This window comes from Mirounga leonina, unplaced genomic scaffold, assembly GCF_011800145.1.
Source record: "Mirounga leonina isolate KUSES-001 unplaced genomic scaffold, KU_Mleo_1.0 Mir_176, whole genome shotgun sequence".
NCBI classification, from domain to species: domain Eukaryota; kingdom Metazoa; phylum Chordata; class Mammalia; order Carnivora; family Phocidae; genus Mirounga; species Mirounga leonina.
Genome location: NW_023270454.1, coordinates 6,940,944 through 6,958,335, shown reverse-complemented (window position 1 = coordinate 6,958,335; position 17,392 = coordinate 6,940,944). Strand labels below are relative to the sequence as shown.

Below are 17,392 nucleotides of genomic sequence, written 5' to 3'. Positions count from 1 at the left end.
TCTTATTTGGAGGTTCTATTGTCCTTGGCTGCCCCAAAACGTTCGATCACCAGAGTCACCAAAGTTTTCCCAAACAGATTGATCTAACTTGGAACTTAACCAGAAGTTAGGAGAATCTCATTCCTTTTCCTCCCTCTATGTACCTCATGCAAAATCTTTGGTGACACTCCCACTCTTAGCCAGACTTCTGCATCTCAAGCAGTTTGGGGAAGGACAGAATTTACCAAATCAGGAAGAGAAAGGCAAAAGCAGAGGATCTTACAACACCCTTCGTCAGATAGTAAAACATCCTTGCCTTCTATTTGTAAACCTATGGAAGACCAATCTGTTGATATTTACCATACTAAAGGAATATGTCCCAGATGACCTGCATCATTTCCCGTAGATATATGTGTAGTTGCAAAAAATTTAATTAACAGTGTCTGTTGCTTAAAGCATTGACAAATGATAGATAGATGATAGATAGATAGATAGATAGGTAGATAGATAGATATAGATAGATAGGTAGGTAGATAGACAGATAGATAGATAGATAGATAGATAGATAGATAGATAGATAGATAGATAGATAGACAGACAGATGATAAAGTTCTGTACCCTTTTACACAGACTATGGTTTCCACCACCACATCTCTATTTTCCAAGAGAGTATTAATTGATATTTAGATAGTCAATTCCTCATCTTTTGCTTTAGAGGAGGGTCCAGCATCCTTCTTTCCTTCCCCTTGATTTTAAACACCAACAGCACCCCGTCTAGTTATTTTCGCAACCTAAAATGCTCCCATGGAGTTCCAAATTTTAAAACACCATGATTCCATATCCCCAAATACTATGTTTTTAGTGAGGACAACTCTATTCCCTAAAGCCCTCACCTAAATTTCTAACCACGTGTGCCACAGAACCAGTCCACATATAAATCCCACAGGCAACTGAAACTCAACACATCCTCTTCTCCCCTCTGATTCCTTATCCAAGACACCATCCACTGTGCATTTCAACACCTTAGGCTCTTAATCTCTCCTCCTGTTCTCCTCCAACTTAATTGCCATGTTCTGTTGACTCCACCTACTAAAAATCTCTTCACTCCATTCTTTCAAATCCCCAGTCACTAACCTTTACCTGAGGGACTGTTGCAATAGCTCCCAATTGTTTTCCTGCTTCAGCGGCTTCATTGTCCAATCCAGACTGATTTTCTAAAAGGAAAATCTGATGAAGTATATTTCCTGCTTAAATCTCTTCACTGGCTTTTTATCACTCTGGTGGCTCTGCCCAGTTGGTGGTCCAAGAACATTTAGGGATTTAACGGAGAGGTTCCAAAAGGGTCATGTCATTTATGACAGTGACACCCATTCCTTTCTAGTTTTGTCAATCAGTTAGTAGAATAGGAAAATTTCTCAAAACTAATCAATAAATAAATCAAAGATTTCAAATACTTTTTCCCTTTAAAAAGAACACTTTGCTAACTTTTCACTTCATATCAAGAGAACAGGTGTGTTGTGGCCAAAGTGAACAGATTCATGTCTCACCCACTTTGTCACTCAACTGAATCCCACTAGCCACAATTGTTTGAATTGCTTTTTTTTTTTTTAAAGATTTTATTTATTTATTTGACAGAGAGAGAGACACAGCGAGAGAGGAAACATAAGCATGGGGAGTGGGAGAGGGAGAAGCAGACTTCTCACTGAGCAGGGAGCCCAATGTGGGGCTCGATCCCAGGACCCTGGGATCACAACCTGAGCCGAAGGCAGATGTTTAACGACTGAGCCACCCAGGTGCCCCTGAATTGTTTTTACTTGTAGTGTTAGAGTTTTCCCTTTATATCCATAATGGACCATTTGTTAGAGAAAACACAAAAATATAATATCAAAATTCAAGTTATAAGAAGAATAAAAATGATAACAATTCTGCAATCTTATCTCAAACTGATCTTCACCAGATCTGTGACTTGTATAAATTAGAATTTGCAACAGATCAATATACATGAACTCCTTTTTTCTAAAAAGTAAAAATAAGAAATATAGTAATGAACATATTTAAATTGACCATTTATCGGATAAGAATAATACACTATGTTATTTAAGAAAATAAGTTAGACACAGCAACCTAAAATATTCTCTTGTTTCATCACATAGAAACAAAAAATAAAACAGTTGTTTCTTTAGTCCATGGTCAAGAAGACAGTTTTTGTTGATTTTTAATGCAGCAATAAGTAATTACATTTTAATATACATGTTAGTGTACATTCCATTCCCAAACCAAACAACTTAGTCATTTCTAATTTGCCAACAAATTATACTTTCCTTATACAATTAATATAAAGTAAATCAAATAGGGGTACCTGGGTGGCTCAGTTGGGTAAGTGTCTGCCTTCGGCTCAGGTCGTGATCTTGGGGTCCTAGGATTGAGCCCAATGGCAGGCTCCCTATTCAGCGGGGAGTTGGGAGTTGCTTCTCCCTCGGTGTCTGTCCCTACCCTCCATTGTGTGCATGCCCCAACCTGCGTGCACACTCTCTCTCAAATAAATATATAAATAAAATCTTTTAAAAATATATATAAAGCAAATCAAATCATACAAACCACTGGTAATGGGAAAAAGACAGCTTTGTCTTTGATAGGACTATTGTTAAAATTATATTTTAAAAGAGCTTTACAGATCTAGAAGAGGCTATATAATGAACTAAGTTGTGCCTTGGATAGGTGAAAAAAAGACAAAAGTTAAGAACTCACCCATTCTTCTTCTTTTCCCCAAAACCCATAGAAATTTGTTTCCTTTATGCAATGCTATCAAATTCTGAGCTCATATAAAAAGGTGTTTTAGGCAACTAACTAACATAATTCAATTTTACTCTTAAAATATATAAATCCAGAAAGTTTTATTTTCAGTATAGAAGAGTGAACCCCTAACAAATAATTGTATAAACTCTGGTCAAAGAGAAAACACAATCACTTAAGGTTTACAGAAACTTAACAAAAGTAGGTAGGTTGGGGCTCCTTGGTGGCTCAGTCAGTTAAGCATTTGCCTTTGGCTCGGGTCATGAGCCCAGGGTGTTGGGATCCAGCCCCATGTCGGGTTCCCTGCTCAGTGGGGAGCCTGCTTCTCCCTCTCCTTCTGCCTGCTTCTCCCCCTGCTTGGGCTTTCTCTCCCTCTGTCAAATAAATAAATAAAATTTTAAGAAAAAATGGAGGCAGACTCAGGACCCCATATGACCTAGTTCTCCCCACCTTCCTAATCTTATTCCTTTTCACTCTCCCCTGTGTTCGTTCTTCTCCAGGCATTATTGCCCTACCCACCTAGCACCCTCTCCCCCATATGTGCTTGGCTAGCTCACATTCTCCACATACCTGCACAAAGCTCTTTCCTCACCCTCTTATAACAAATAACAACCCTCCAACCCTCCACCTGGCCAGGATATCCTGCCGCCTTACCCCGCTTTATTCTTCTCCATAGCACCTGACATACCACATGTGTGTTTGTTGTCCTTTTATCCATGCATGCCTCCAAGGATGCAAGCTTCATGAGAGCAGGGACATCTCCAGCACATACAACGGCACCTGAAACAAAGCAATTAAAAAAAAAGTGTAGACTTATTGAATAAAAGGCTGAATATGAGGTATTCTGGAGGAGGATTGGAGGGATTTCATTTGATAGTCTGGTAACAGAAAGTCTTTCTGGATATAGCAATGTCCATGGACCAAGGAATAATGGCTGTTGAGGATAGGAAGCATATGTGATGATAAGCCAGTGACCCAAGTAGACAGGCTGAAACGTGTCTGATGTTAGTATAAACCATAAAACCCTGCAGGGTCAGGTTCATACTTTTCTCATGCAAGTCCCTCAGATGAGATAATTAAGACTCAAAATGTTAAATGACTTGCTGAATTCACATAGCAACTAGGGGAAATGGGGTTTTCTGAGTGCTGGTCCAAATCTCTCCACATATACCCATACCCCCAGCCTACCTGTTATGAACTGAATTCTGTTCCCCCAATACACATATGTTGAAGTCCTCACCCCCAGTGTGGCTGTATCTGGAGATAGGGCCTATAAGGAGGTAATTAAGGTTAAATGGGGTCCTAAACTGGGAGGAGAGTTGTTGTGATAGGATTCGTGCCCTTATAAGAAGAGACATCAAGAGCTTGCTGTCTTGCTCTCTCCCCACACATACGCCAAGGAAAGGCCAAGTGAGGACCGGCAAGCAACCAAGCACTGAACTCTGTTAGCTCCTTGATCTTGAACTTTCCAGCCTCCAGAACTGAGAAAATACATTCTTGTTCTTTAAGACACCCAGTCTAGAATATTTCATTATGGCAGCCTGAGCTGATGAAACCCCTGCCCCCCCTTCTCGGCCCCTGCCCCTCGAAAAAGCAGGAGTCACACCACTAATCTGTACGATCGAGTGGCGGTGTCAATCACTAAGAGGAGGTAAGGAATTAAAAGCTGAGAAGTGGGCTATAAAGGATATCTTCCCCAAGCCCAGCCACCTTTGGTCAGCTCACACTCTCAGACATAGCCTTCACAGGTGACTCACTCAACTAAGTCAACGGCTTAGTTTTGATGCTTATAACAGCTAGCAGAACTCTATCTACGTGAACATTTCAAGAGAGATTTAAACAGCCTTGTCCTGTATCTTGCTCTTGGCGTACAAGCTGAATGTGAAGGCGGGAGCAGAAGCAGTCTGGAAAAAACAAGCTGTTGCTTTTATTTTCAGTCCATCGGCTTCCCTGAGTAATTCACCCAGTTCAAAAGCAATGAAGCATGGATTTCACTTGCAATGACACAGACCCAGGCATATTAATGCAATTGTTTTATTAAGTAACTTACTTATTTAGCAAATAACCAAAAGAAAATTTCCCTTATCTGGTGCCGTAATGTCACCTTTTTAATTCTGGAAAGCAAAAGAGAACACTAGAGGCTCCATCCTTATTTTTGAAGAATCCCTGCCAGCAAAAATATTGATGTTTAAAACCTGGGTTTGGAGGTAAGGAAGTGGGGAAGATTGCATTAGAACTCAATCCAATTCATCCAGTTTTATAAAATATAAATGATATGCAAAGCACTGGTTACTCTGTGGAAAATGTAAGAAAATCTAAGGCTGGCTTTCTGCTGTCTAGTTAGAGATATGTATAAGGCAAGATGTTGTGTACAAATATCAAATTGTTCCTTCTCCATTCCTACTGAAGTGAGTATAAAGATTATGAGTAGATATCAGTGCCGCAGTTCAAGGCAAGATTATATATATATGTCAGAAGCATCGAAGAAATCATGTAGATATAGCAAGATGGCATTGAATGAAAAGAAAGAACTAGTAAAAGAAAAGAAAGAACTACTGCTGTGTTGTGTGTCCAGAAAATGAGAGGAAGAGAATAACAAAACTGCATTAAAATCCTAGAAAGCAAAGGGATGAAGATTGGTACTGATGTGCTATGGAGAAAGACAGAGGTGTATTACCTCCAACACTCAGCATTAAGTGTAATATTGAGTAGCTGGGTGGAAGGCTTCCACTCCTCCAGCACCTGTGGGACGTGCTCCAGGGCTGGAGCCACACAGAAGGCACACAACAGGGGCAAACACCAGAGGAACTGCTCCACTGGGGATCCAGCATGGAGAGGCTCCATGCTGAGATATCTTCCAGCCCTGTTTCAGGCTTCCAGATGCTCTACAATGATGCATTGAGCAGGGCTGACAGTGTGGCAGTAAGGAATTACAGTGAAAAAAAAAATAGAGAAAAGCTCAGCTGTCCTGTCTCCTTTCCACTAAGCCTGAAAGATTGAGGAAGAAATAAAACTCTTCATTCTGAAACAAAACCATGAAATCCTAACTCTATAAGCCAATCTTGGGCAAACCTCGACCTCCATCCTGAAAGTAGAATAAACAGAAGCCGTTGACACCATCATAGTTTATAACAAGAGAAATGAACATCATTTTCTGAAGTCCACAGTTATTATTAGAAACAGAGCTGTTTTTAAAAAATCATGTAATCTTTCTTCTCCGTTTTAAAAGGGCGCTGTAAGCATCAGATTAAAGTGGGTGTTCATAGGAAGGAAATTATTTGAGATCAGGAAAGAGAAAGGTGATGAAAATTACAATTTCTGAATTCAGAGATTCAATGTAATATTGAGTAGCTGGGTAGCTACTACAGAAGTCCTAATCAGTGAAGTAGAAGACGAGCTTGAGAAATTCTCTAACATCACAAAAGAAATGAGAAAAAATGAATTTGATATAAAATACGAGACCTGAAAAACAAGGTTATACAAAATATACTTAATAGTAGTCCAAAAGAAAAGAATAGAACAATAATAATTTAAAACAAAACAAAACAAAAAACTACAGAAGAAAATTTTCCTAAACAAAGTAGACCTGAGTCTGCACGTGAAAAGAGTCTACATCTACGAAGTCAAGATCAAAGACATTCTAACAATTAAAAAAAAAAACAGCCTTTAAGGTCAAATATAATTTCCAAAAAGCATCCAGATGAAAAAAAATTCACACTCAAAGGAATGAAAATCAGGATGACATCAGATTTCCTTGCAACACTGGACACTATAAGACAGTGGAGTAACATCTATGGAATTCTCAGGTAAAATATTGTGACTCCAGAATTCTGTGCTGTAGTTAAGCAGGTACATTAGTAAGAACAACAAAAAGACATTTTCAGATCAAAAAGTATATTATCCACATACTAAAGCAGAAAATTTACTCAGAATTATATGGCAGCAACAGGCCTATGTTAATTCATAAAAGGGAATAAAGTAGCATAAAAATGTCCACTAAGGCCTGAAACCATGTCATATACACATTGCATTAAATTATAAAAATTAATAAAAATGTAAATACTTTTTTTTAAGATTTATTTATTTAGGGGCACCTAGGTGGCTCAGTCGGTTAAGCTGTTGCCTTCAGCTCAGGCTCAGGTCATGATCTCAACATCCTGGGAATTGAGCCCCACATCAGGCTCCCTGCTCAGCGGGGAGTCTACTTGTCCCTCTCCCTCTGCCCCTCACCCCTGTTTGTGCACTCTCTCTCTCTCTCAAATGAATAAAATATTTTTTTAAAAATATTTATTTATTTATTTTAGAGAGAGAGAATGCAAGCAGGGGGTGGGGTGGAAGAAGAAAGAGAATTTTCAAACAGAGCTCCCTGAGTGCAGAGCCCACGGAAGGGCTTGATCCCGAGACCCCTAGATCATGACTTGAGCCAAAATCAAGAGTCAGCTGCCCAACCACCCAGGCACTCCAAATGTAAAAACTTTTTAAAGAGATGACTCATAATATGACATAATAATTTGGGTCTAAAAATCCCACAATACATAAATAAAATTTGAGAAGTAGAATGAAGATTAGTAGAGGTAGTTGTGATAAAAATAAAATATGAAAATTTCTCATCTCATAGGGTAGGTGTCTGGGAGTCAACCAATACTATTTCAAGTTTTCTTTGATTTTAGGGAAAATAGCTTTAAATATGATTATTTTTTTTAAATGTAAAAGTTACCAATGGTAGAATAAAATATTATATATACATATATATAAAAAACTTAATCATTACAGAACAAATAAAAGGCAAAAATAACTCATATAAATAAACATGATATGATAAATAAGTAAAAGACAAAAATAATGTATACAAAACATCATAAAAAATGAAAAATACTCAAAACCATTAATATTGGTAAGTGTAAACTAAGATGGCAATCATAAGCCCAAGCATATGAGAAATGGTAACAAATGTAAATAGGCACACTTTTCTACCAAATGACAAAAAACATAAAATTATGTCATAAAATAAAGGTCAATTATATGCCGCTTATAAGAGACAAATACAAAAGAGATACAAAAAAGTAAAAATATTTAAAATGATGAAGACATATCAAGCAAATACAAACAATAGAAATTTCAATATAAAATGGAAAGAAACCCAAATCATAAGAACATATAAGAAAAAGTCATCTTACACTGGCAAAATATTTAATCCATAATTTAAATATGGCTATCACAAACTTTTCTCTACCACATAATATTGTACCAAAATATATAAAGCAAAAACTACCAGAACTAACAAATGACCTGGTGGTGGGGTAACTTCAAACAAACATCCTCAGTCTGTGACTGATCAATATGCAAACAGAGAGGATTTGAGTAATATCCTTGATAAGATTGATTAAGTAGATATAATAACATTTAAAATAAACTTAAACATAAAAATACCTTCTTTTTCAAGCATACAAAAAATCTTTTATCAGGTCATAACAAAAACCAAAATAAAAATAGGGGAAGAGAAATTGTACAGACTAAAATCCGTAACTATAATGCAATAAAATTCAATTTAATAACAACAAAAAAATCACACAAAAATATTCTCAAACTCCCGGACATCAAAAGGCAATTTTCTAAATAACTCTGAAGTCAGTCAAAGAGATTAATACCACCATTACAAACTAGTTAGATTATAATGATAAATACTTCATATATCAACATTTATAAATGTTGTTTATACTCAAATGTGTTCTTCCAAAATTTCAAAGAACAAATTATTACATGTGATATAACCTGTTCAGAACACAACAAAGGAAGGGAAGCTTCCCAATTTGTTATATGCAGCTAACATACTCTGATTTCCAATTCTGAACATACTAGCACTGGAAAGACAACTATAGTAAATATAAGCAAATAAAATTAAGCAATTATTCAAAAGAATAACAGACCATAGTCAAGGAAGGTCTGACTAAAGAAAGCAAGGCTAACTTAATGTTAGGAAATCTGTTGACATAAATCACACCAATAAAGAAAAGAAGAAAATTCAGGGATGCCTGGGTGGCTCAATAGGTTAAGCATCAGGCTCTTGGTTGTGGCTCAGGTCATGGTCTCAAGTTCCAGGAATAGAGCCCCATCTTGGGCTCCATGTTCAGCACAGAGTCTGCTTGAATCCACTATCTCCCTCTCCCTCTGCCCCTCCCCAACCCCTCTTGCTCTCACTCTCTCTCTAAAAGAAAAAGAAAAAGAAAAAGAATCCATATGGTGGATTGTTAGAGTGAGGCAAAAAAAAGGAAAAAAAAAAAGTTAATATTCAGCATTTGTCCCTAATACAAACTTTAAATAAAGAAGCATAGAAATATTCTTCATTAACATAACAAAAATATGTTATTATTATTAGTAGTAGTATATTAAATAACTCAAGCTAACAGCTAATATCACACTGACATAAATTTATCGGGAATTGCTTAGAATTTTTTAAAAAGAAAGAAAATAATTGAAATAGTGCAGTTTATAGTACCATAAAATTATATTTTATGTATTTTTACATACTATGTATTAATGCGTACACTATGTGTTACTGTATTCCTGGTTTAAAAACCACGTACTATGCAAACATTTTAAGGGGAATTCAAGAAATTCTCAAGGTTTAATTTTGCTTATATTTCATTTGTGTCCTTTATATCCAACTTTAGCACTTAATGCCCCCCACATTCCATCATAGTTGATTCCTCTTGAATTTGTGCTTCCTCTCAGTAACCCATGTGTTCATCTTTCACTGATTTCCCAGGAAACTTTCCACAGTGGCTCAGCTCTTGGGAGAAGTAGTAACTCTTTATATTCACATCAAAACAATAGAAACCTTTAACTGAAACATTTCATCAAAATACCTCCTGGTGTTCTCTTATTCTATCTCAAAGATGTAGATGCCAGAAGACTCCCTTTCAACAATGATTATGAATAGACTCGATTGCGTCCTTAACAGCTTATTGTTTGCATTATGAAAAGCAGTTAAATACTCTTGTTACCAATGAACTTAGCACAATGAATGGATGATGATAATATATGTGAGACTCTGCACTAATCTGCTGAAGATCAATACTCTCTTTCAGTTGGCATGATGCCTGAAATCAAACGACAGAACAGATCACTGATATAACAAACCAAGTTGGAGACTCAAATTCACTGGAATCTCCAAGTCATCGGACCACCTTCAAACAATTTTTAAGTCAGTACTCCCTAGACAGTCTGCTAGCAGTGACAGTGAATTGTACATCCATTTTCTGTGTAGAGCCGGCTGAGTGCTGTGCCAGGTGGCCCACACTTCTGGTGGGCACACAATCCATCTGCAGAACATAAAAGATGAGAATTGGCCAGGAGTGACCCCAGGAAGAAAAGAGAATTTGGTGGGGTCAGTAGGCAACAAGGGTGTGACTGGTAATAAAGGAAGGACACATAAGGCTACGTGCTGTATGATTCCAACTCTATGGCGTTTTGCAAAGAGCAAAACTATGGAGACAGTAAAAAGATTGTGGTTGTCAAGGGTTGTAAGGGAGGGAGGAAGAGATGGGCAACAGGAGATTCTTAAGGCAGTGAAACTATTCTGAATTATACTGTAACGGCAGACACCTATCATTATACACTTGTCAAAATCCATAGAATGCACAACACCAGGAGTGAACGCTAATATAAACTATGGACATTAGTTACTAATAACATGCCCATGTTGGTTCATCAGTCATAACAAATATACTAATGCAAGATGTTAATAATAGAGGGAACTAGGAGTGGGTACTGAGGGGGTATATGGGAACTCTGCTCAATTTTTCTGTAAACCTAAAACTACTCTAAAAAGTAAAATCTCTCTTTAAAAAAAAAAGAATGGATGAGTACAGGGAATTTTCCATAAGGATATTGGGAGAAACTGAAATAAGAATGGAGCAGGTTAGCGGATGAGGTGAGCTCAGACATAGGTGGTGGGCTTAGGAATGTCCATTCTTTCATAAAGAATGAAAGAGGTGGGATTGAAGAACCTGATCTTCACAGCCTCCCCCAGAGCACAGAGACTCCTCTTAACAGCAGCATCCTTCTACTTAAGCTTCTTCATTATACAGAAGCTGAAATAGCCAACCAGTCATGAAATCAGTTTAGATGTTTGTGTAATTCACTTAAATGCATTTGAAACGTTAACTTTATTTAGTTGTAGTGTGAATGTAAAATTTGTGGGTCACCCTAGTTTCTTAAAAAACATGAAGGATTAAGGGGAACCCTCCTACACTGTTGGTGGGAATGCAAGCTGGTGCAGCCACTCTGGAAAACAGTATGGAGGTTCCTCAAAAAGTTGAAAATAGAGCTACCATACAACCCAGCAATTGCACTACTGGGTATTTACCCCAAAGATACAAATGTAGGGATCGGAAGGGGTACATGCACCCCGATGTTTATAGCAGCAATGTCCACAATAGCCAAACTATGGAAAGAGCCAAGATGTGAATCGACAGATGAATGGATAAAAAAGATGTGGTGTATATATACAATGGAATATTATGCAGCCATCAAAAAAAAAAACAACAAACCACGAAATCTTGCCATTTGCAATGACGTGGATGGAACTAGAGGTATTATGCTAAGTGAAATGTCAATCAGAGAAAGACATGTATCATATGATCTCACTCATATGAGGAATTCTTAATCTCAGGAAACAAACTGAGGGTTGCTGGAGTGGTGGGGGGTGGGAGGGATGGGGTGGCTGGGTGATAGACACTGGAGAGGGTATGTGCTATGGTGAGCACTATGAATTGTGTAAGACTGATGAGTCACAGACCTGTACCTCTGAAACAAATAATACATTATATGTTAAAAAAAAATATATATATATAGTAGGAAGGGAAAAATGAAAGGTGGAAATCGGAGGGGGAGACGAACCATGAGAGACTATGGACTCTGAGAAACAAACCGAAGGTTCTGGAGGGGAGGGGGGTGGGGGGATGGGTTAGCCTGGTGATGGGTATTAAAGAGGGCACGTATTGAATGGAGCACTGGGTATTATATGCAAACAATCATGGAACACTACATCAAAAACTAATGATGTAATGTATGGTGATTAACATAATAAAATAAAATTTAAAAAAAACACGAAGGATTATTGCTCATCTAATAGAGCTACATACAGATCCTCACTGACAAATAGTGACCCAAGTTTTTATTTCACTGGCCAAGGAATTGATACAGTTGTAGTTTTTAAAGTTCTAAAACCTTAGAAGTTGAAAAAAAAAAAAAGAAGGGGGGATTCTAGTCAAACCTCGAAAAAACTAGAATTCAATGAAATGCATTGAAAATGGTAAGAATTAGTAAAATATTTTTATACCTATTCATTTGTGTTATTTAACTTGTGCTCTCTTGTTTGGATTACATTTTAAAATCGTTTTTATTAACCCATTTTTCTGTTTCAAGGACTTTTACTCTACCTTTGGAAAACTATGTGAAAAGTTACCTAAGCCTTTATAATGGGCTCTGTGCCCTTAACAGCCTTCTCCCCGCCCATGAGTGAAGCCATGAGCGGTATAGCATGATGGTTTGGCATATACATTTTGGAATTGGTAAGCTTTGGATTCAAATCCCAGATTCTTTTATTTATTATGTGACTTTGAGCAAGTTTCTCAACTTTTTTGAGCTTTAGTTCTTGTATTAGAGTTCTACAGAAAAACAAAGCCAAATATATAAAATGAAAAATTGGCTCACACAATTGTGGAGGCTGAGAAGTCCCATGATCTGCTGTCTGCTGGCTGAAGACCAAAGAAAGCCAGTGGTGTAATTCTAGTCTGAGTTTGAAGACCTGAGAACCAAGGGAGCTGATGGTGTAAATCCTAGTCCCAGGGCAAGTGAAGAGCAGTGTCCCAGCTCAAGGAGGGAAGCAAGAAATGGACCAATCCTCCTTTTCTCTTTTTGCTCTATGTAGGCCTTCAGTGGATTGGCTGATGCACACCCACACTGGGGAGGGCAATGTGCTTTACTCAGTCCACTGATTCAAATGCCAATCTTATCCAGAAATACCCTGACAGACACACCTAGAAATAATGTTTAACCTGAGCACATCATGCCTACTTCACCCAGTCAAGCTGACACATAATATTAACCATCACAGTTTCTTATCTCTACAAAGTCGATGAGGACTCTATAGGGATAAGTGAGTAATTCATGCATGGTTCCTAGCACAATGTCTGCTATGGACTGAATGTTTGTGTCTCCCTAAATCCATACCTTAAAGCCTTAATCTCCAGTGTGATGGTATTTGGAGGTGAGGCCAACGGACATTGTTAGGTTTGATGAGGTCATGAGGGTGGGGCTGTTATGATGGAATTAATGCTCTTATAAAAAGAGGAAGAGACACAAGACCTTTCTCTCCACCATGTGAGAACACAGCAAGAAGGCAGCCATCTGCAAACCAGGAAGAGGGCCTCACCAGACCCCAGATCTGCCGGTACTTCCATCTTGGACTTCCCAGCCTCCAGACCTGTGAGAAATAAATGCCCAGTGTGTGCTATTTGTTACAGCAAATAGCCTGAACTGTCTGTAACACCTAACACACAGTAAATGCTAAATAAATGCTGGCAGCTCCTCTGGTGCAATTCCCTGCCTCTACTTCCAGCACCTTTCCAGAGAATGTCTCTAGAAAGCACTGTCTCTCTCTTGTGCCTGCTTGGTTTGTCCCACCATCTCCATGGTAGGTAGCTCCATTGCCATGGGTCTAGACTGACCACTTCTCAATGTTTTTATGGAATGATGCTTGATGTGGCAACCCACGTAGTTCTCGATTCTTCTTGCTTGTGGCAGCAGCTTGCTTACTCCATAGCCGGAGGCTGTGAGACTAGTGCTATCCTCTTCCCACTTTGATCCACTGGCTCCTGAAACCGAGCCCTAGTCAGATCCTGCCTCCCAGGAAGTAGTTCAGGCAAAAGATTTTGTACAAACTGTTATCACATGCATCTAATAAGGAATGAGACTTTCGAAAAATGTCAATGTCCAACACTTTGGGGAATGCATAAACAGATCATGGAGCATCAGTATGGTCAAATATTATGCAGCCTACGCACATATGTTTAAAGAGTTTCAAACAAAATGAAAAAAATGTTTTGCTACAGTCAGGGTATGTTAAGAGTAGATGTGGGGGTGGGGCGGTGGTTACAAAGACCTGTGTGTGATTCTGGCTCCGCCCCTCATTCTCTGTGTGACATACGGCAGGCTGCCTAACGTCTTTGAGTCTCTATCCTCATCTGCTAAATGGGGATGGTAACAGCTACGTCTTAGGATCACTCTGATGATTAAATTAGCTAACATATGTCAAAGCTTTAGCAGTCAAGATGTTCTAATAAGAAACAACCTCAAATTCCCATTGGCTTAAAACAGCAAAGGCTTATTTCTTGCTCACATTCTCAGTCCAATAAAGGTTGCATGGTCTCATCCCCAATCGGGCAGTCAGGCTGACAGAGTCTCTCCTGTCTGGATCATCCCCCGCCACATGGCAGAGGGTAGGAACTTAGCAAGTCATGAATCTGATTGTAAGTTTCTGTCTGAAATGGCTCATGCCTAGGCCTACCTTCGAGGGACAGAGAATTACAATTCTACCCCATGTGTGAAAGGAGGAAACCCAGAAATGTGGGTAAATGGTGCAAAGGTAGATAGATAAACATCACAAGTACCTATTACAGAGCCGGCACCTAGAGGTTTTCAATAATAAATGTATGTAGATAATACTATACACTTTTGCATGTATATATTTGAAATGCATAAAAATGAGAACAAAATGTTACCATTTTAACAGCAACAACTTCAGATGATCAGATTATTGATGGTTCTTTTCTGCCTCTATACTTGTCCTGTAATAATTAATTTTTTTTAAAGATTTTATTTATTTATTTGACAGAGAGATAGCGAGAGCAGGAACACAAGCAGGGGGAGTGGGAGAGGGAGAAGCAGGCCTCCTGCCGAGCAGGGAGCCCGATGCGGGACTCGATCCCAGGACCCTGGGATCATGACCTGAGCCGAAGGCAGACGCTTAACCGACTGAGCCACCCAGGCGCCTGCCTGTAATAATTAATCTTATATGATGTGTTTATATTACTTTTTTAATGAGGATAAATGAACAAGACTCATGTTTATTGCTGTTTACGCTTAGCTGTTTCCATCAAGTTTTTTAAAAATAAAATTGAATTTAAAAATCATTAATCACAACTCTGAAGGTCAGCTGTTTGGAGGACAAAATTATAACCAGGATACTACTAGTGAAAAAAAAAAAAAGGATATACAAATTGTAGGCAGAAAGGCAGAAGAACGAAGAATGTAAGCAGACTATATATAGTGAGCATTAAAGATTCAAATGTTCAATTGATAGCTAATGCTAAATATGGGACTTATAAACTGTTCTGCAAGTAAATACCACTAATGCAATTCTTGTATAATGAGCAGCCTCGTTCCAAATTTTTTGATCAAAGTGTAAAGTTCCCCCAAAATCTCATCTTACCTGTGTTCAATAAAATTAAAAACATTATAGCTTTTGGTTAAAATATTCTTAAGAAACATATTAAAAATTATAGCTTCTATAATGGGAAAAGGTAGCTGAATGTTTTTAAGAATTCCCCTAGGACTGAAGAAACTCTAAGCTTGAATCTAATAAAATAGAAACTCCCATATATATTGCAGATTTAATGTCCTCCATTAAATTTCTCCCCATTCAGCAAGGAAAACATTTTCTCTCTGTCTCCTTTTGCAGTTATCAGCCACTGACCTTTCACCCAAGTCTGACTCCCTGAAGAATTGTGACCCAGAGTCTGGGGACAGGAGCTGGTTGATTTGAGTCACAGCTGTCTGAGCCAAAGATGTCAGTTTTGTTCTGTTTTGTTTCTTACTGAGAGCAGGGTTACTGGAGAGAGGACTTTGAGTTAAATGGTGCTTATAAACCCAATTCAAGGCAGCATAACATTGCACCACTACTAACAAAGAAGATGCAGGCTAATAGCTTATTTGCCATCAAAATTTTTATTTTCTTCGACAAGTTAATGTCATGAAAAGAGCTGGGGGAGATTGCTTTATATAAAAAAGAGAATTTTAAAGCATAACAATCTAATGAAAGGTGTGGGCCTTAATTGGTTCAAGTAAGCCAAAGGAAGATAATATCTTGGGAACAATTGGGGCAATTTGATTGGAGACTGGGTAGTAGGCAATGTCAAAGAATTGTTGTTAATTTTATTAGTTGTGATGATGGTATTGTGGTTATATCGGCAAATGTCTCTATTATTTAGAGGTGAATACCAAGACATCCATAATTTTAAGAAATTAAGCACAAATAAATAAAACAAATGTAGCAAAATGTTAATAGTTATTGAATGTAGGTGAGGAGTATTTAGAGAATTATTATAACATTTTTTCTGCTTTTCACCATACTTAAAATGTCTTTCATTATAAAAATTTAAGATTTCCCAGAGGAAGGGACAATATAAGGCATGAGAATACATCAGTAATATCAGGGAACTTTAGAGCTGGGAAAAAATATTAGAGAATATTTATTCCAACACCTTCAATTCAAAGATGTGGAAATTGGTGCCTTGAGTGATTGTCAAGTTCCCCAAGGCTACATAATTGACGGGTGACAAAACCCAAAGAAGAAACCAGGTCTCTTCACTCCTAAGTATCATTCTGCAAGTACATTCTGATTCCTGGAGTCTGTCCCGCCCACACACGACTCATAACTAAGCCAACACGGCTGCCATTCCAGAGCCACGGACTCCATTTCTCTGAAGCCATGTGCTGTGGCCTCAGGCACAGTCACTACGGTTGTCCCTGATGCAGCTATAGAATTGTAGAAGCTTCAGTAATTAACACCATCCTTGTGCCCAACCCCACCTCCGACGATGCCCCCACCAGCAATTCAGCAATAAGAATCTCCTTTTTCTGACCCTCAAGAGTTCTGCTGCCACTGACTGCTTAGGTTTTACCAGAGTGAAGAGAAGTTTCATTGTCATTGTCAGCAAAGCAGGTTTTCTCCAAAAATTGCTTTACTCTCAGGAGATACATTAATTGAGCTATATTTGCATTTCTGTAATATAATGATTCTGTTGGTTTTTTTTTTTTTTTAGGATATTAATCTTTGAAATATGTTAGCAATGAATAGAAGTGACGTGAATTAAATGTGTTGTTTTCTTAGCAGGAAGGCCCTGCAAGCATTTAGGCCAGTTATAAAATTACAAAATGCCTAAAATTACAACAAGAAAATTGATTACAAAGTTCATATCAATAACGAGAGTTTAAAATTGTAAATTTAATTCTAATTTCTCATTCTAGATTTACAATATTTTCTTCTTTCCCTTCTTAATGCATTTATTATTATAGTGAGAGTTACATAAGGCAAAATAGTTGAAAACTTATGCAAAATACCGCACTTAGAAAGAATAATACTAAAACATTACTTCTATTACGACTTTTATTTACCATAAAACTTTATCAGCCTATTGATATTGTTTGGCAAGGAATTTTAGTTTTCTTGTCTCAATTAGGGATTATTTTCAGCCTTGGGATTTTTTTCTACTTTCTAGTTATATTTAGTGCCTGTCCCCAGACCTATGACACCCAAAAGAAAGCATATAATATA

At 37.8% G+C, this 17,392-nt stretch overlaps 1 long non-coding RNA gene across 2 annotated transcripts in view; it reads right to left on the bottom strand.

Annotated features, from left to right (window-relative positions):
• Window positions 1-647: 647 nt before the first annotated feature.
• The window catches only part of LOC118022109, a 48,716-nt gene continuing 31,971 nt past the window's right edge, over window positions 648-17,392 (bottom strand). Inside the window, exons 2-3 of one of the 2 annotated variants that reach the window (XR_004682379.1) lie at window positions 3,461-3,552; window positions 648-1,193 (exon numbers count right to left, since the gene is read on the bottom strand). This is a non-coding gene — a long non-coding RNA (uncharacterized LOC118022109). Of the gene's footprint in view, window positions 1,194-3,115; window positions 3,147-3,460; window positions 3,553-17,392 lie in introns of those variants that run through there. The other variant, XR_004682378.1, reaches the window with a different exon arrangement.